Here is a 21669-nt window from a genome sequence, read left to right on the forward strand (position 1 = left end):
GGACACTGGGCAGAGTAATCTAAGGGTCTTGCCTCAGTGGAGAGGAAAAATTAGCTCTGGCCTGGTACTGCTCTAGTCCCACCTAACAAATCTTAGAAGCAAGACGCCAAAGGAAAAACCTGTTTCCAAGTAATTTAATTATGTCCCAGAACCAAGCCCAAGAATAATTATAGTAAAACAAATTATCCAACACCCAACAAGGTAAAATTTATAATGTCTGATATCTAATCAAAAATGACCAGGCATATAAACAAACAGGAAAATATGAGCCACAATGAGACGATAACTTGATTCATCAAAAGTGACCCAGAACTGGGCTTCCCTGGTGGCACAGTGGTTGGGAGTCTGCCTGCCGGTGCGGTGGACACGGGTTCGAGCCCTGGTTTGGGAAGATCCCACATGCCGTGGAGCAACTAGGCCCGTGAGCCACAACTGCTGAGCCTGCACGTCTGGAGCCTGTGCTCCGCACCAGGAGAGGCCGCGACAGTGAGAGGCCCGCGCACCGCGATGAAGAGTGGCCCCCGCTCGCCGCGACTAGAGAGAGCCCTCGCACAGAAACGAAGACCCAACACAGCCAAAAATGAATTAATTAATTAATTTAAAAAAAAAAAAGTGACCCAGAACTAACACAGATGTTAGAATTAGCAGATAAGGGCTTCAAAGTAGTTACTATAACTGTATTCTTTCTGTTCAGAAAGTTAAGTTCAGACATGCAAACTATAAAATAAAAGACCCAAAATAAATTTATAGAGATTAAAACTGCAAGGTCTGAGAAAAATAAATTGGACAGAATTAAGAACAGATTAGACACTGCAGAACAAAAAATTAGTGAACTTGAAGACATAACAATAAAAACCACCCAAAATAAAACAGAGAAGAAAAAGAAAAAGAAATAAGGAAAAAAAAAAAAGGAACAGAACATCAGTAAGCTGTGAGGCAACTTAGGTTGCCAAATATATGTGTAAGTGGAGTCCCTGAAAAAGAGGCAAGAGAGAAAGAGATAGAGAAGATACTAGAAGAACTAATGGCTGTTAGGAAATGAGAGCTATACCACAACCACAATGGAAAATAATCTGGGCAGTTAACTACTGAAATTTAAGCTGCACAAGCATTTTGAACCAGCAATTCCAATATTAGGAAAATACATAAAAATAAATAAAAGTACCAATACATAAGATTCTATATAGAAGATACTTAGCATTGTCTGAATTATCACAAACTGGAAATAACCTTCATCAATAAAGAAATGGTTGTTAAATTACCATAGGGCCATACTAAGAACTATCATAATGAAAAGAATGAATTAGAGCTACATATATTGACCTGAAAAGACATCCATGACATCTATTAAGCAAAAACAGGCAAGTTGCATGGTTACTATATCCATAACATGATTTCATGGTTTAAAAGAGAGAGAAAGAAAGAAAATAAATGCTAAATATTTATGTTTTTATTAGTATAGAAAAATAGTATAGAATACCTTAGAATGGAGGTTGAGATTGAATAGAGGCACAAGAGAATAGTAATGTTTTCTTTATACATATTTATATTGTTTGAATGATTACAATGAGCATGTATTACTTTTGAATAAAAGATTTAAAAATAAGAAGCACAATAACAAAGTGACAATACATTAGCAATATAACATTGCTACGAGTGCACAAGCATCATAGTACAATGCACAAATAGGAAAGATTCCTTTGCCACACATGTGAAAAATCCATCCCTTTCAAAGACCTTTGGTAAACAACTTTTCGTTTGGTCTTTTTATCTTAAAATCAGGGCTAATACATAAGTCAATTTTAAAGATAAGAAAACTGAAACATAAGATGTTCAAGGTCACACTCCTTGTTAGCAGTTAAGAAGGAATTGTGATCCACGTGCCCTAACTTCTACCCTTGTCATCTTCAAGATGGCTGAAACCCCAGCTTGAAGCCTGGGAGTAAGGAAGGGCACCGAAGCTGCCACAACAACTCAATGAGGAAGAGGAAGGCAGGGGATTCTGCCACCTTCCACCATGCCCACACACATTGGTTTCAGTCAGAGAAGTTCCCCAGTTTTACACATTGAGCTTCTGAGTACCATTTCATTTTTTTAAAGGATTCCAATACTTACCAAAAAGAAAGTTTGAAAAGCAATGATCAAAAAACTTATATAGGGTCCCTTCAGTAGCAATAATCCCACCAATAATGTCCAAAAAAAAACCTAGAAACTGGTAAAATATAGTACACAGAATATACCTTTGAATCTCAAATAAGACTATATTCAATCTATTTTTAAATTTTATTTATTTATTTATTTGGCTGTACTGGGTCTTAGTTGCGGCATTCAGGATCTTTAGTTGCAGCATGCGGTATCTTTTAGTTGCGGCATGCAGGCTCTTAGTTGCAGCATGTGGGATCGAACCCAGGCCCCCTGCATTGGGAGCACGGAGTTCTAACAGCTGGACCACCAGGGCAGTCCCCACATTCAATCTAAATATTCAGTGACGAATCATTAGAGAAATACAAATCAAAACTACCATGAGGTATCACCTCACACTGGTCAGAATGGCCATCATCAAAAAATCTACGAACAATAAATGCTGGAGAGGGTGTGGAGAAAAGGGAACCCTCCTGCACTGTTGGTGGGAATGTAAATTGATACAGCCACTATGGAGAACAGTGTGGAGGTTCCTTAAAAAACTAAAAATAGAACTACCATATGACCCAGCAATCCCACTACTCGGCATATACCCTGAGAAAACCATAATTCAAAAAGAGACATGTACCACAACGTTCACTGCAGCACTATTTACAATTGCCAGGACATGGAAGCAACCTAAATGTCCATCGAAAGATGAATGGATAAAGAAGAGGTGGCACATATATACAATGGAATATTTTTCGGCCATAAAAAGGAATGAAACTGAGTTATTTGTAATGAGGTGGATGGACCTAGAGTCTGTCATACAGAGTGAAGTAAGTCAGAAAGAGAAAAACAAATACCGTATGCTAATGCACATATATGGAATCTAAAAAAAAGGCACTGATGAACCTAGTGGCAGGGCAGGAATAAAGACGCAGACGTGGAGAAGGGACTTGAGAACACAAACGGGGAAGGGTAAGCTGGGACAAAGTGAGAGAGTGACATGGACCTATGTACACTACCAAATGTAAAATCGATAGCTAGTGGGAAGCTGCTGCATAGCACAGGGAGATCGGCTCGGTGCTCTGTGACGACCTAGAGGGGTGGGATAGGGAGGGTGGGAGGGAGGCTCAAGAGGGAGGCGATGTGGGGATATATGTATAAATGTATACTTATAGCTGATTCACTTTGTTGTACAACAGAAACTAACACAACATTGTGAAGCAATTATACTCCAATAAAGATATAAAAATAAATAAATAAATAAATATTCAGTGAGAAACTGTCCCTTTTAAGTTCAGCTAATTCTCATCAATGCTAAATATGTCCTAATTTTTCTAACAATTAAAACCATGAGCCTACTGAAAGATTATCTAATGTTTCAAGGAAATGTGTCCTTAAAAATAAAAGATACACCAGGTACTGTTCTGGGTGCCAGGGATACAATGGACAAAATAAATCCCCAGCCCTCAGGGAGCATCCAAATATATTGGGTGCCACAAACAAATAAATACACAATGCCGGGTATCAACAAGTGATACAAAGAAAAATAAAGCAGCAGGGGTATACAAAGTGATGTGGAAGAAAAGCGGTTGTTATTTCAGACAAGGTGGTCTGGGAATCCTGTTCCGAAGATGAGACATTTGAGAAGCCACCTGGATGAGGTCTAGAAGAGAATCACGTGTGTATCTGCAGCGAGGGTGCTCATGGCAGAAGGAACAGCTTCCATGGTGAAAAGTGCTTAGTAGGTCCAAAAGCAGTAAAAAGGGTAGGATAACTGGAACAGGATGAGCAGGGGATGGGGGAAGAGGTAGGAAAGGGGTTTAGAGAAGTGGGCAGGGGCCTTACGAGGCATGGCAAACCTTTGGATTGTATTCTAAGTATGGTGGGAAATTCTGAGGGTTTTAAGCAAGGGAAATTTATGTATGATAGTAACTTTCTTTACTCATCTATATTTCAACTGAAATATCCATGTCTTCCTGGTGGGAGCAATTGAGTCTCAGGAGACTGAAAGTGCTCCTCTCTTTGCCTGTAAATGTATTAGTTGAAGGAAAGACAGCTAAATGGAGTGTCACAGTGTTTAAGATGGGGGGGAGGGGAGCACTGGGGTCTTGGGTCACCATCTGGCATCTCCTGAGACATGTACCAGACTTGGCTTTTGAAGTTGTATCCTCCCTTGTTCCCATATACAGTGACTCTCTGTAATTTCTGTGCCCTCGCAGGTACACAAGATTTCATTCTATGGCTCACAAGCTCATAAACTCAATGGAGCTGAGGCCCCTTACCACCCTTCCACTACTCTTGAGCACACAGAAAAAGCAGAGTTCCCCAGTGCAAAGGTGGAACTGGTGAGAATACTATATAGCCGTCCATCACACAAGACCATCCTCTCTTCACCTCCACTGCCACTCTGGCTTTGCTACCTCTATGGACACGTCTCAGAAACAGAGCACAGGTCACTTCTGCTCTCAGACTTAGGGTGTTTCTGTTGCTTCGTTCAGGGGATGATGGAGGGGCAAGAATTCACTCTAGCTTAGCCTCTGACTCTCTCCTTCACCTAGACTAGGGAATCTTCCCTAGCATCAGGGCAGGAAAAACACCATTATCCTTTGTTGTTGAAACCCCAAAGCCCTTTCTCTATTTTTTCTGCTGTATTCTCTCTCTTCTGAGCACGAGGTGCCACTGCTTGGAGGGGGGGCTAGGCATTAAAGAAGGGATACAAGAAACACACAGATAAAAACTCGGTATCTCAAAATATTATCCCACCACATTTTCAAAAATCTTCCTTTGTTATTTTACTTCTGTAATATCTAACAAGTGCTAGTATGTGCTAAATGTGATGTTTTGATCGGTTTGTAAATTTGAGGCATGTCCTAAAACCCTTCACTATGAGTCACTGCCACCATATGATTTTTCCTCTCCTATGGTAATAAAAAAGGTTAAGCAATAGACCATTAAAATACCAAGAAAACACTAGTTCTTAGTTGTAAGCAACAGATGACAACTTTGGCTGAGTTAAGCAGGAAAGGAATTTATATAATAACACTGAGAGGACTAGAGTTGCAGGCTGGAAGGCTAGGAAGCCAAGATGTCCAACATTACAGTGGATAACAGGTCCAGGGATGCCACCACCTCTCCCAGCCGGCATTACTGAAGCCATGCACACACACAAAGGGCAAGAACTCTGTCACCTGCCTTAGACACTGATACACAACCTATCCCCACAATGGATTCTGCACAGTCCTTTTTTGCTCAGGTTGCTAGCTTCTGACTCAAAGTCTGGGCCAAAGCAAGATCATGTAACACCAAAAAGAAAAATCTGTGAAAGCACGTATCTGACATGAGAGATAGTGGGGAAGAGTTTAGATACTAGGCAACCTAAACAAAAAGACAACAATCCAGCATATGCATGTTTAAAGAAGACTGTATTCGTAACAATTACGGTCATGCCTCAGAGATTCTGAGGGTTCAGTTCTAGACCACCACAATAAAGCAGAATATCACAATAAAGCAAGTCACACAAATTTGGGGGGGGACATAAAAAAGTTATATTTACACTATACTGTAGTCTATTCAATGTGCAATAGCATTACACCTAAAAAAACAATGTACTTTATTGCTAATAAATTCTAACCATCATCTGAGCCTTCAGTGAATACTAATTTTTTGCTGGTAGGCAGTCTTGCCTCAATGTCAATGGCGGCTGACAGATCAGGGTGGTGGCTGCTGAGGGCTGGGATGGCTGCGGCAGTTTCTTAAAATAAGACACCAGTGAAGTTTGCCGCATTGATGAACTCTTCCTTTCACTTGAATGCTTAGAGGCCATTGTAGGGTTATTAACTGGCCTAATTTCAGTATTATTGTGTCTCAAGGAACAGAGAGGCCCAAAGAGTAGGCGAGAGATGGGGAAACGGACAGTCAGCGGAGCAGTCAGAAGACATACATTTATTAAGTTGGCTGTCTTATATGTGCGCGGTTCATGGCGCCCCGAAGATCACTGACCACAGATTACCATAACAAATATAATAATCACGGAAAAGTTTGAAATATTGCAAGAATTACCAAAATGTGACACAGAGACACTAAGTGAGCAAATGTCGTTAGAAAAATGTCACTGATAGACTTGCTCTATGTAGGGTTACCTTCAGTTTGTTTTAAAAAAAAAAGCAGTATCTGTCAAACACAATAAAGCGAAGAGCAATAAAACGAAGTCTGCCTGTACTGTTAACAATTAACTTATCACCTTTTAGTTCATATAATCACAAACAGGTATATCTTTTCTCAACTACCCTGTCATAACTCAGCTTTAAACTTCTTTATTTTGGCATATTCTCAACTGTTTTAAACAGACCTAATATCAAAACATTAAGCTGAATATTATAAAACTGTCATTTTTATTGCTCAAAAACAGTCAAATACTGGCAATGTCTGATGGTTTAACATATACCATAATGGACTAACTTACTAAATTCCTAAAATTTGACTAAAGAGATTAGGGCATATTTTCTAAGTGTTCAAGTATTTGAAGAATTATCACATAGAAGAGCTTCGGATGGCAACTTAGCAACGTGTTCACACCAACCCTCAAAATAGAAATGCCTAGAAAGTGTCAAAGGTAAAATTCATTTGTTATTTACTGAGCAGTTCTCCTATGTGCCAGGCACAATATGTCCTGAAGACAGCAAACATGTCCCTACTTTTATGGAGTTTATAGTCTCATGGGGCAGATTTTAGCCCAAAAAGGAGAAAGACAATGTTTAGAATTATCAGAAAATACAAGAGATATAAGGAAAGGAGCTTTGTTAACAGAAATCAAAATAGTAGGCATTTGTATTGTTCATTACTCTCTACATTTGCTTTTACATATTATTTTATTTGCTATATCAATATTATTATAAATTGATTCTAAAGAAATAACATTTTCTGATTTACTGACTTCAGTTACATCAAATTTTGATCCAACAGTTCTCATTATTCACTGGGCCTGAACTCTTTGATGATGGATATCTATCCACAATACCGGTTTAAATAATATTTGTCACAAAGCACATTTCATTTTTATTACTGTGTTTTTCCAGCAGAGTATATTCTCTGGGTACATAGAAATATGGGGAACAAATGTCACCTTCATTTGGGAAAGTATTTCTTAGGTTTGACTCTATATTCCTAATATACTCTATAAGTATAATCTATTGCTTAGCCAGAATACTGGGTAATGGTTATAGAAATATCATTCTTGAGATCAGAAAAATTCTTGCTAGTGTGAAAACCACATGTCATTTTTCATCTATGTTAACTCATGTTCTGGAAGAGAAGCTTATGAATATTTTAAGAAATTGTTCAGTTCCTCCTAGTACCAAAGACATTCTTTCAAGCACTAAATAGAAAAGCACATAGCAAATACATCAGATATCCTTCAAAAGTCATCTAAGAATGCTCCCTAAATAATATAATTCACCTCATATTTAAAGAAGCAAATTGTCTGAAGAACAATTTCTTAATGTATATTTTAAACACAAGGAGACTTTGCCGTATAAAAGAACATCAAAATGAATAATAAAGAGACAATACTTTTGTAATCCTAAGTAATACAATTTTATCTATTTTTAACTTTTTATTTTTTGTATTTATTCAATTCCTTCCCATACCTGAAAAGAAGCAGTGTAACTGGAGCATACTGAGGGAGAAGAGAGATGCAGGGTAAGACAGGAGACCAGAACACAAGGATACTGTGGGCCATAGCAAGGAGTCTGGAAAGTTGTGATAGACAGCTATAGCCAACTTAAGGTCTCAGAGTCGTTCTGGCAGATTTCACTATGCTTACAAACTGCTGGAGCGGAGTAGAGGAGGCTACTGTCAAAGAAGTCAAGGGATTTCAAGAAAAGTAACAGTTGTAATGGTAGTAGTCGGTGGGAGGGTAATTATTATTATTATTACTATTATTGTTATTACTAATGATAATAGCTACCATCTATTTAACACTGTACATGTGCCAAACACTATACCAAAGCACTTCATGTATATTATCTCATTTTGTTTTGAGAATAGTTTCTATTATGTTCCTTTTACAAATAAGGAAATTAAGTAAGGAATTAGATAGACTGCTTAAAGTCACTCAGCTGGTCACAGGCTGCGTTGTGGGTCAGAGAGCAGGCCGGCAATCAGCTCTGACTGACCCCACAGCTCACTTTGAGCCAGGATGGTTGGATGGCTGTGCTCACAGTGCTGCAGCAAGACAGCGAACAAAGCCCTCAATGCCCAAGAGGAAATATTCAGACAACAGCAGAAAGGAGAGGTAGAGGGTAACAAAACCTGACACCATGAGCCACCAATAAAAAAAGGATTCTGTGTGAGGGCAAAACAGGGACAAAGCAAGAAAGAACTAAGAGAAAGTGGGTGACATTTCTGGGTCCCGTGGTGCGAGGCATTTGGTGCAGCGAGGAAGCTATGATCTCAGACTGGAGCTGGGCTTCAGCTTAGGCAGGAAGGTAGAGGGGGTGCTGCCGGAAACTGGTTAGGAGTCCTGTTGTTCATTTACACTGTAACAGACCAGCATAGTAATTACGAACAGAGGATCTAGTGGGAGTGGCAAGATGGGTGAAGGAGGTCAAAAGGTGCAAACTGCCACTTACTAAAAAAATAAGTCCTGGGGATGTAATGTACAGCATGATGCCCATACTTAATAATACTGTCTTGCATATTTGAAGGCTGTTAAAAGAGTAAATCTTAAACATTCTCATCACAAGAAAAAAAATTTTGTAACTATATGTGCGACGGATGTTAACTAGACTTATTGTGGTGATCATTTTGCAGTATATACAAATATCAAATCATTATGTTGAACACCAGAAACAAATGTAGTGTTATAAATCAATTATAGCTCAATTTTAAAAAACTCTAACAAGAGGGGAATAGTAAAATAAATCATAATGCAACAGAATATTACACAACCAGTAAAAGTAATGCTTTCGGAGACTATTTCATGACAATGATAATGGTAGCTAACATTTCTTAATTGGGCATTTATTCTGTACCAAATATTCTTCTTTATGTAGACTGTATATCACACATACATTATAATAAATAATACTAACTGTTAAAAAAAAAAGAACACAGGTTTGTCACTTCACGCCTCGTGATATTGCAGTGCTTATGTTCAAGTGACCTGATTTTACTTAATAAAGGCCTCAAAGTGCCAGAGTAGTGACACTGGCAATTCAGATATGCCAAAGAGAAGCCGTAAAGTGCTTCCCTGAAGTGAAAAGAAGAAAGTTCTCTGCCAAGGAAAGAAAGAAAATCATATGCCGAGGTTGCTGAGATCTATGTAGATCCATGTGTCTTCTCTTCAACATCCCTGATGGAAAGTCCAGGTTATTTGTAAGAAGACAGCAGAGAAGGAGGGAGAAGTAGAGTGCAGATCAAAAGGCTTCCGAAAGAAAGGAGCTGCAAGGAATATTCTATACAACCTCAGCAGCTTCTAGCTTTTCTGGGTGGCTGACAGAGTCTTTTGGTGCTCCAGCAGAGTGTCAGGCCTGAGCCTCCGAGGTGGGAGAGAAGAGTTCAGGACACTGGTTCACGAGAGACCTCCTGGCCCCACGTAATATCAAACGGCGAAAGCTCTCCCAGAGATCTCCATCTCCATACTAAGACCCAGCTCCACTCAACGACCAGCAAGCTACAGTGCTGAACACCCTATGCCAAACAACTAGCAAGACAGGAACACAACCCCACCCATTAGCAGAGAGGCTGCCTAAAATCATAATAAGTTCACAGACCCCCCAAAACACAACACCGGACATGGTCCTGCCCACCAGAAAGACAAGATCCTGCCTCATCCACCAGAACACAGGCACCAGCTCCCTCCAAGAGGAAGCCTACACAACCCACTGAACCAAACTTACCCACTGGGGGCAGACACCAAAAACAAAGGGAACTACGAACCTGCAGCCTGCAGAAAGGAGACCCCAAACACAGTAAGCTAAGCAAAATGAGAAGACAGAGAAATACACAGCAGATGAAGGAGCAAGGTAAATCCCACCATACCAAACAAATGAAGAGGAAATAGTCTACCGGAAAAAGAATTCAGAGTAATGATAGTAAAGATGATCCAAAATCTTAAAAATAGAATGTAGAATGGAGGAAATACATGAAACGTTTAACAAGGACCTAGAAGAAGAGCAAACAAACAATGATGAACAACACAATAAATGAAATTAAAAATTCTCTAGAAGGAATCAATAGCAGAATAACTGAGGCAGAAGAACGGACACGTGACCTGGAGGATAAAATAGTGGAAATAACCACTGCACAGCAGAATAAAGAAAAAAAAATGAAAAGAATCGAGGACAGTCTCAGAGACCACGGGGACAACATTAAACGCACCAACATTCGAATAATAGGGGTCCCAGAAGAAGAAGAGAAAAAAAAGGGACTGAGAAAATATTTGAAGAGATTATAGTTGAAAACTTCCCTAATATGGGAAAGGAAATAGTCAATCAAGTCCAGGAAGCACAGAGTCCCATAGAGGATAAATTCAAGGAGAAACATGCCAAGACACCAATTAATCAAATTATCAAAAATTAAATACAAAGAAAAAATATTAAAAGCAGCAAGGGAAAAGCAACAAATAACATACAAGGGAATCCCCAAAAGGTTAACAGCTGATCTTTCAGCAGAAACACTGCAAGCCAGAAGGGAGTGGCAGGATATACTTAAAGTGATGAAGGAGAAAAACCTACAACCAAGATTACTCTACCCAGCAAGGATCTCATTCAGATTCAATGGAGAAATTAAAACCTTTACAGATAAGCAAAAGCTAAGAGAATTCAGCACCACCAAACCAACTTTACAACAAATCCTAAAGGAACTTCTTTAGGCAGGAAACACAAGAGAAGGAAAATACCTACAATAACAAAACCAAACCAATTAAGAAAATGGTAATAGGAACACACATATCAATAACTACTTTACATGTAAATGGATTAAATGCTCCAAACAAAAGACATAGAGGGGCTTCCCTGGTGGCGCAGTGGTTGAGAATCTGCCTGCTAATGCAGGGGATATGAGTTCGAGCCCTGGTCTGGGAAGATCCCACATGCTGCAGAGCAACTAGGCCCATGAGCTACAACTACTGAGCCCGCGCGTCTGGAGCCTGTGCTCCGCACCAAGAGAGGCCGCGATAGTGAGAGAGCCGTGCACCGCGATGAAGAGTGGCCCCCGCTCGCCGCAACTAGAGAAAGCCCTCGCACAGAAACAAAGACCCAACACAGCCAAAAATAAAATAAATAAATAATTAATTAATTTTAAAAAAAAAGAAAGACATAGACTGGCTGAATGGATACTAAAACAAGACCCGTATATATGCTGTCTACAGGAGGCCCACTTCAAACCTAGGGCCACATACAGACTGAAAGTGAGGGGATGGAAAACGATATTCCATGCCAATGGAAATCAAAAGAAAGCTGGAGTAGCAATTCTCATATCAGACAAAATAGACTTTAAAATAAACACTATTACAAGAGACAAAGAAGGACACTACATAATGATCAAAGGATCAATCCAAGAAGAAGATATAACAATTGTAAATATTTATGCACCCAAAATAGGAGCACCTCGATACATAAGGCAAATGCTAACAGCCATAAAAGGGGAAATAGACAGTAACACAATCATAGTAGGGGACTTTAACACCCCACTTTCACCAATGGACAGATCATCCAAAATGAAAATAAATAAGGAAACACAAGCTTTAAATGACACATTAAACAAGATGGACTTAACTGATATTTATAGGACATTCCATCCAAAAGCAACAGAACACACTTTCTTCTCAAGTGCTCATGGAACCTTCTCCAGGATAGATCATATCTTGGGTGACAAATCAACCCTTGGTTAATTTAAGAAAACTGAAGTCATATCAAGTACCTTTTCCGACCATGAGGCTATGAGACTAGATATCAATTACAGGAAAAAATCTGTAAAAAATACAAACACATGGAGGCTAAAAAATACGGTACTAAACAACCAAGAGATCACTGAAGAAATCAAAGAGGAAATCAAAAATGACAATGAAAACACGATGACCCAAAACCTGTGGGATACAGCAAAAGCAGTTCTAAGAGGGAAGTTTACAGCAATACAATCCTACCTCAAGAAACAAGAAACATCTCAAATAAACAACCTAAACCTTACACCTAAAGCAATTAGAGAAAGAAGAACAAAAAAACCCCAAAGTTAGCAGAAGGAAACAAATCATAAAGATCAGATCAGAAATAAATGAAAAAGAAATGAAGGAGGGACTTCCCTGGTGGCGCAGTGGTTAAGAATCCGCCTGCCAATGCAGGGGACATGGGTTCGAGCTCTGATCCGGGAAGATCCCACATGCCATGGAGCAACGAAGCCCATGCGCCATAACTACTGAGCCTCTGCTCTAGAGCATGTGACCCACAACTACTGAGCCCGGGTGCCACAACTACTGGAGCCCATGTGCCTAGAGCCCGTGCTCCACAACAAGAGAAGCCACTGCCATGAGAAGCCCATGCACCGCAACAAGGAGTAGACCCCGCTCACCGCAACTAGACAAAGCCCGCGCACAGCAACGAAGACCCCATGCAGCCAAATATAAGTAAGTTAAATAAAAACAAGAAATGAAGGAAACAATAGCAAAGATCAATAAAACTAAAAGCTGCTTCTTTGAGAAGATAAACAAAATTGATAAACCTTTAGCCAGATTCATCAAGAAAAAAGGGAGAAGACTCAAATCAATAGAATTAGAAATGAAAAAGGAGAAGTAACAACTGACACTGCAGAAATATAAAGGATCATGAGAGATTACAACAAGCAACTCTATGCCAATAAAATGGACAACCTGGAAGAAATGGACAAATTCTTAGAAAAGCACAACCTCCGAGACTGAACCAGGAAGAAATAGAAAATATAAACAGACCAATCACAAGCACTGAAATTGAAACTGTGATTAAAAATCTTCCAAAAAACAGAAGCCCAGGACCAGATGGCTTCACAGGCGAATTCTATCAAACATTTAGAGAAGAGCTAACACCTATCCTTCTCAAACTCTTCCAAAATACAGCAGAAGGAGGAACACTCCCAAACTCACTCTACAAGGTCACCATCACCCTGATACCAAAACCGGACAAAGATGGCTCAAAAAAAGAAAACTACAGACCAATATCACTGATGAACATAGATGCAAAAATCCTCAACAAAATACTAGCAAACAGAATCCAACATCTCATTAAAAGGATCATACACCATGATCAAGTGCGGTTTATCCCAGGAATGCAAGGATTCTTCACTATATGCAAATCAATCAATGTGATAAACCATACTAACAAATTGAAGGAGAAAAACCGTATGATAATCTCAACAGATGCAGAAAAAGCTTTCAACAAAATTCAACACCTATTTATGATAAAAACTCTCCAGAAAGCAGACATAGAGGGAACTTACCTCAACATAATATAGGCCATATATGACAAACCCACAGCCAACATCGTTCTCAATGGTGAAAAACTGAAACCACTTCCACTAAGATCAGGAACAAGACAAGGTTGCCCACTCTCACCGCTATTATTCAACATAGTTTGGGAAGTTTTGGCCACAGCAATCAGAGAAGAAAAAGAAATAAAAGGAATCCAAATCGGAAAAGAAGTAAAACTGTCACTGTTTGCAGATGACATGATACTATACATAGAGAATCCCAAAGATACTACCAGAAAACTACTAGAGCTAATCAATGAATTTGGTAAAGTAGCAGGATATAAAATTAATGCACAGAAATCTCTTGCATAGACTAATGATGAAAAATCTGAAAGAGAAATTAAGGAAACACTCCCATTTACCACTGCAACAAAAAGAATAAAATACCTAGGAATAAACCTACCTAAGGAGACAAAAGACCTGTATGCAGAAAATTACAAGACACTGAGGAAAGAAATTAAAGATGATACAAACAGATGGAGAGATATACCATGTTCTTGGATTGGAAGAATCAACATTGTGAAAATGACTATACTACCCAAAGCAATCTACAGATTCAATGCAATCCCCATCAAACTACCACTGGCATTTTTCACAGAACTAGAACAACAAACTGCACAATTTGTATGAAAACACAAAAGACTCCGAATAGCCAAAGCAATCTTGAGAAAGAAAAACGGAGTTGGAGGAATCAGGCTCCCTGACTTCAGACTATACTACAAAGCTACAATAATCAAGACAGTATGATACTGGCACAAAAAACAGAATTATAGATCAATGGAACAGGATAGAAAGCCCAGAGATAAACCAACACACATATGGTCACCTTATCATTGATAAAGGAGGCAAGAATATACAATGGAGAAAAGACAGCCTCTTCAATAAGTGGTGCCGGGAAAACTGGACAGCTACATGTAAAAGAATGAAATTAGAACACTCCCTAACACCATACACAAAAATAAACTCAAAGTGGATTAAAGACCTAAATGTAAAGCCAGACACTATAAAACTCTTAGAGGAAAACATAGGCAAAACACATATGACATAAATCACAGCAAGATCCTTTTTGACCCACCATCTACAGAAATGGAAATAAAAACAAAAATAAACAAATGGAACCTAATGAAACTTAAAAGCTTTTGCACAGCAAAGGAAACCATAAACAAGATGAAAAGGCAACCCTCAGAATGGGAGAAAATATTTGCAAACGAAGCAACTGACAAAGGATTAATCTCCAAAATATACAGGAAGCTCATGCAGCTTAATATCAAAAAAACAAACAACCCAATCCAAAAATGGGCAGAAGATCTAAACAGACATTTCTCCAAAGAAGATATACAGATTGCCAGCAAACACATGAAAGGATGCTCAACATCACTAATCATTAGAGAAATGCAAATCAAAACTACAATGAGGTATCACCTCACACTGGTCAGAATGGCCATCATCAAAAAATTTACAAACAATAAATGCTGGAGAGGGTGTGGAGAAAAGGGAACCCTCTTGCACTGTTAGTGGGAATGTAAATTGATACAGCCACTATGGAGAACAGTATGGAGGTTCCTCAGGAAACTAAAAATAGAACTTCCGTAAGACCCAGCAATCCCACTACTGGGCATATACCCTGAGAAAACCATAATTCAAAGAGTTTTTTACCACAGTGTTCATTGCAGCTCTATTTACAATAGCCAGGACATGGAAGCAACCTAAGCTTCCACTGACAGATGAATGGATAAAGAAGATGTGGCACATATATACAATGGAATATTGCTCAGCCATAACGAGAAACGAAATTGAGTTATTTGTAGTGAGGTGAATGGACCTAGAGTCTGTCATACAGAGTGAAGTAAGTCAGAAAGAGAAAAACAAATACCGTATGCTAACACATATATATGGAATCTAAGGGGAAAAAAAATGGTTCTGAAGAACCTAGGGGCAGGACAGGAATAAAGATGCAGACATACAGAATGGACTTGAGGACACGAGGAGGGGGGAAGGGTAAGCTGGGACGAAATGAGAGAGTGGCATGGACATATATACACTACCAAATGTAAAATAGATAGCTAGTGGGAAGCAGCCTCATAGCACAGGGAGATCAGCTCGGTGCTTTGTGACCACCTAGAGGGGCGGGATAGGGAGGGGGGGAGGCAGACACAAGAGGGAGGAGATATGGGGATATATGTTTATATATAGCTGATTCACTTTTTTATACAGCAGAAACTACCACACTATTGTAAAGCAATTATACTCCAACAAAGATGTTAAAAAAAAAAAAAAAAAGAACACAGAATATGGAGCCAGACTGCCTGGATTTGTGTCCTCCTGGCTCTACCACTTACTAACAAATTATTTAGCCTCTTTGTGCCTCAGATTCCCAACTGTAAAACGGGGGTGATAACAATCATCCCTGTCTTAAATAGTTGTTAAGATTGAAAGGGTTAACGTTTGTAAGATGATTAGAATAATATCCAGCATAAAGTAAATCAATTTAAGTGTTTGATTGAAAATCAAGTAAACTAAAAGATATAGGGAATATGCCACCCCAAAATATGCCACTTGGGCATAAGGCATATTTTGAGCTAGAGACAAAGAGAATCAATAGATGCAAAAAGAATCTTTCCCAGAGCTTCCCTTGTCTGACCAAAAGCAGACACTTGTGAAAAATGAGGACTGCCAAAAGTCCCCTCTCCTGGGGAATTTGTATGGCCAAGGTGGACCTATACACACAAACCTTACTCCATTAGAGGCCCCCCACAGTCTGCCCCCCCGAAAGCTTAAAACACTTTTCCTTTGTCTTGTCACTTCTCTACAAATTTATTATTCTTCTGTTAAGATGCTATATGAGCCCACATTCTAGCCAACCCCGTGAGTTACCCTTCACTGAGGTTTCTCCCATGTGATGTGTATTGGACACATTAATAAACTCTTTGCTTTTCCCTTGTTAATCTGTTGTCAGTCTAAGTCTACAGGGTCCCTGGGGGAGAATCTAGGAGGGTAGAAGGAAAAACAATTTGTCCCTATACGGGACAATGGAAAGGGTAAAAAGAGAGGTGAGAGGGGAGAAGAGCTATGAGGATTTGTGCCTGGGGCCCTGCACAGAGGCAGGGCGTGCGACAGAGGCTCTGAGGGCCCTCTACGGAGTGGGGCTGTGATCCAGACATTCTGGCTGGGGAGAAAAGCTTGTCTTTGCTTAGTTCTAAATGATGTGTGGCTAAGGTGTGCTGATGTCTCTGAAGACAGCTTAGTCCAGGCCATTAAGGGGAAGGGTCAGCAGGCTGCTGGGATGCCCACCTGCCTGTGGTGGTTAGAAGTGCAAGAGCAGAACAGCTTAGAAAAAGGCCCAAAGATAGCAGCAACTGAACAGAATCCCCACAAGGAGCAGAAACACAGGGCATATACTCTCCATCTTTTGGGGGACATGACAGTCATAGTAAGAGAAAGAGTAATGTTCAAATGAACACCCCAAAAACCTTCCATTTTTCCTTTTATGAGATAAATGCACTTGGAATCTTTTATCATGCTAAACAAGCACATTTTTCTCATTTAAAAAAAAAAGATTTGCAAGGACTATTATAATCCCAGCAGGCTAAATTTTTAGCAATCTCTCAATCTAATACACTTTTTAACAAAATTACATTTCACAAAAAAAAAAAATGAATGAAATCACATTCATTTCTATGCAAAAAGCTTCCAGTGCAATTTCATCACTGTAAAATATGGAGAAATGACATGTAAATGCCTAATTTTCAATACCTTCTTAGCTCTATGAGCTATTGTGTACTGCTAGGAAAGCAGAAGGTGCTTTTTATTCTGGAAAAACAGGCTCACTCAAGGTCAAGGTAGTAAGCTGAGACACAGTCTTGGCTGCTGTATACCAGCTCCCTCAAGTGGCTACCACCATAAACCTACATGTACACAGTGCACAAAAATGGGCGTGGTCTCTTTTTGTTTGTATTTTCATTACTCTAGGAGGTGGATAAAAAAGATCTTGCTGTGATTTATGTCAGAGAGTATTCTTCCTATGTTTTCCTCTAAGAGTTTCATAGTGTCCAGTCTTACATTTAGGTCTCTAATCCATTTTGAGTTTATTTTTGTGTATGGTGTTAGGGAGTGTTCGAATTTCATTCTTTTACATGTAGCTGTCCAGTTTTCCCAGCACCACTTATTGAAGAGACTGTCTTTTCTCCATTGTATATTCTTGCCTCCTTTATCAAAGATAAGGTGACCATATGTGTGTGGGTTTATCTCTGGGCTTTCTATCCTGTTCCATTGATCTATATTTCTGTTTTTGTGCCAGTACCATACTGTCTTGATTACTGTAGCTTTGTAGTATAGTCTGAAGTCAGGGAGCCTGATTCCTCCAGCTCCTTTTTTCCTTCTCAAGATTGCTTTGGCTATTCGTGGTCCTTTGTGTTTCCGTACAATAGCCAGGACACGGAAGCAACCTAAATGTCCATTGACGGAGGAATGAATAAAGAAGATGTGGTACGTATATACAATGGAATATTATTCAGCCATAAAAAAGGATGAAATAATGCCATTTGCAGCAACATGCATGGACCTACAGACTGTCATACTGAGTGAAGTCAGACAGAGAAAGACAAATATCATATGATATCACTTATATGTGGAATCTAAAAAAAATGGTACAAATGAACTTACTTACAAAACAGAAATGGAGTCACAGATTTAGAAAACAAACTTATTGTTACCAAGTGGGAAAGGGGTGGGGAGGGATAAATTGGGAGATTGGGATTGACATATACACACTACTATATATAAAATAGATAACTAAAATAAGATAACTAATCTTTACAAAGGCTGCAAATGAACTTATCTACAAAACAGAAATAGAGTTACAGATGTAGAAAATAAATTTACAGTTACGGGGTGGGGGAGGGATAAACTGGAAGACTGGGATTGACACATACACACTACTATATATAAAACAGATAACTAATACCTACTGTATAGCACAGGGAACTCTACTCAATACTCTGTAATGGCCTATATGGGAAACGAACCTAAAAAAGAGTGGATATATGTATATGTATATCAGATTCATTTTGCTGTACACCTAAAACTAACACAACATTGTAAATCAACTATACCCCAATAAAAATTATTAAAGAAAAAAAAAGATGGGCGTGGTCTCTTCAGCCTACAGGCATCTACCAAAAATAACAGTTAGTAGCTCATCAATTCAGACTTTATTAGTTCAAACTGCATAATTTTCTTCAATATTAGACATTAATTCTAAATTACTCTTTACCCTGTAAATTTTCAATAATGAGTTCAAATATTAGTATCTAAAATTCAGTCCTTTTTTCATAACAACTGTGTAATATTTTAAGAATTTGTTTCTTTTAACTTGAAAATTGAAAAACTCTATGAAAATTAGGTAAATCAGACTATTCGTGAACTATAATTTTCAACTATTTTTCAAGTTAGTTTCACTTCATAACATGTACTTAAACTTAACTTCTTTATCAACACTTTAATAATTAAATTTATGTTCTTTGAAAATTTTTCCTGGGCTTCTGCCGGTTCCGCTGTGCTCCAGGTATCTTTTTCTGAACGCAAGCTGCCTCATCATATGTTTCAAGGATGGCTCTTCCTATCATTGTATAATGGGGTAGACAGGACTATTCAGTGACCACACTTTCAGAAGATCATACTGTGCTAGATCTCAAACAATTTCTCAAGACCCTTACGGGAGTGCTACCAGAATGCCAGAAGTTACTTGGACTCAAAGTTAAAGGCAAACTTGCAGAAAATGATGTTAAGCTTGGAGCTCTCAAACTGAAACCAAATACTAAAATCATGATGATGGGAACTCATGAGGAGAGCTTGGAAGATGCCTTAGGTCCACCTCCTAACAATGATGATGTTGTTAACGACTCTGATATTGAAGATGAAGTAGTTGAAGTAGAAAATAGGGAGGAAAACCTACTGAAAATTTCCCACGGAGTAAAAGAGTACAAAGTGGAAATTTTGAATCCTCCCAGGGAAGGGGAAAAACCTTTGGTACTAGGTGTTGATTATGCATTATTTGACCATAGTCTCTTGTGCAGGGACTGGGGCAGAATTAATATGGCCATATCTTCATGAATTCCTAACATCTGCATATGAGGATTATGACATTGTTATTTGATCTGCAACAAATATGAAGTGGGTTGAAGCTAAAATGAAAGAGCTGGGAGTGAGTACAAATGCAAATTACAAGATTATCTTCATGTTGGACAGTGCTGCTATGATAACAGTGCATACTCCAAGGAGAGGATTAACAGATGTACAGCCTCTTGGTGTTATATGGGGAAAGTTTTCAGAGTTTTAACAGCAAAAAAAACACCATCATGTTTGATGACAGGAAGAAATTTTCTAATGAACCCACAGAATGGACTAAAGATAAGACCTTTTATGAAAGCACACCTAAATCGAGATAAAGACAAAGAACTTTTAAAATTAACCCGGTACCTCAAGGAAATAGCAAAGTTAGATGACTTTTTGGACCTAAATCACAAATATTGGGAAAGGTATCTCTCAAAGAAGCAAGGACAGGAGTTACAAGCTATACTGGCAGTTATTGAAGATGCTTGAGATCCATGAATTTCTTTTCACTTTTATGCTAAAGATCATTATGATAGTGCTGGACATTGCAGCAAATACCAGACTGCTTATACTTGGTCTTCCAGGTTTTTGTAAATTTAATTTTATATTTTTTGAAGATCATAGAGATACGCAAAAAAAAAAAAAAACAAACTTTTTCCCCCTGTATGAATGTAACTCCTGAAAAATATTTTCTCCAGCATAGAGTACTGAGTTTTTTTCCACACACACACACACACACACAAAGTGGACAAAAATGTATACATAACAATGTCATTTTGCGACTTTGGAAACAAGTATGTCTTGTGTTTTTGTCTGTGTTTTTATCTAAGCCCAAACCCATTTTGAAAATACTGTTTTTAAAACCAAAAAAAGAAAAGTTTTTAGTAAGAAACCTAGTTTGGTATGCTTAAAACCACTGAGAGTTTTTCTTATTCCTTTGTCATAAACACAATTTCTCTTATTACTCCACTACTTAACATCTCTAAATTCTGAGCTGTCTCAGTTTGGTGTGTCTGTGTGTCAGTGTTCTTTAAGCAAAACTGGAAAGTGTCTGCTCGGATACAGATATGTCATAGTGTGACAAACAGAAAACATGAGACTGAGGAATGAAACTAAGGAACAAGACTGTGTTTCTTTGTGCTAGCCAAGTAGAAGCACTCCTGCCTAAAACCACTATCCTAAAAGCAGTTAAAGGCAGTACATTTTGAAATGGGACGTATCACTGGTCCAGCCCTAAAAAGCCTGAACAAAAAGTTTTTGTCCTGTTCCAGCTCTGTCTTCTCTAAGTACAAACACGGTGTTGCAGTGAAAATATCTAGCCATAGATTAAAAAAAAAAATTTATTTGCAATGCTTATGCCTGCAGATATGTAATGTGACCACTGTTTTGTGTTGACAGTATTGCTTTATACAGTTCTTCTATTTGAAAGGAATCTGATTCTTTCAAATAAACACGGTATGAATTGTTCTTACGGGGGACTATTTCAGTGATGTAAATAATAAATTCCTTTTCTTAAAAAAAAAAAAAAAAAATTTTCCTTCTTTCCATTAAGTCAACTAGCTCTGCCTCCTTTATGTTGAACAAATAAGAGTTTAATATTCCTGTATAAGCATACACATATACATAGTTTATAACAATGTTCTAAGAAATGTATTACCCTGGTCAATGGAATATATTCTTCTGAAAGTTGTAATATATTTGAAAAATAGTTTATAAAATATGACACAAAAACAAATATGACATTATTTTACTGATCCTGTTGGACTAAAGCAATACTAATCCTGAGGTATTCTTTTAAAAATAAATCTAATGAAGTAAAATATTAACAAAAATTCCATGTATTGAACATCTGGACTATCTAAACACTACACAAATTGAGGCTCAACTAAACTTCACTGAAATTTTCCATATACATATTCAAATATTTAGATT

At 38.4% G+C, this 21669-nt stretch overlaps 1 protein-coding gene and 1 pseudogene across 4 annotated transcripts in view; one reads left to right on the forward strand and one right to left on the reverse strand.

The window, feature by feature from the left end:
• AKAP7 (A-kinase anchoring protein 7) overlaps positions 1-21669 on the reverse strand; it is a 142689-nt gene that overhangs the window by 82533 nt on the left and 38487 nt on the right. The gene's annotated exons all lie outside the window — the stretch shown is intronic.
• LOC133102624 (ubiquitin-like domain-containing CTD phosphatase 1) lies at positions 19234-20226 on the forward strand (annotated as a pseudogene).

The sequence above is a fragment of the Eubalaena glacialis genome, chromosome 12 (assembly GCF_028564815.1).
Source record: "Eubalaena glacialis isolate mEubGla1 chromosome 12, mEubGla1.1.hap2.+ XY, whole genome shotgun sequence".
Lineage (NCBI taxonomy): Eukaryota > Metazoa > Chordata > Mammalia > Artiodactyla > Balaenidae > Eubalaena > Eubalaena glacialis.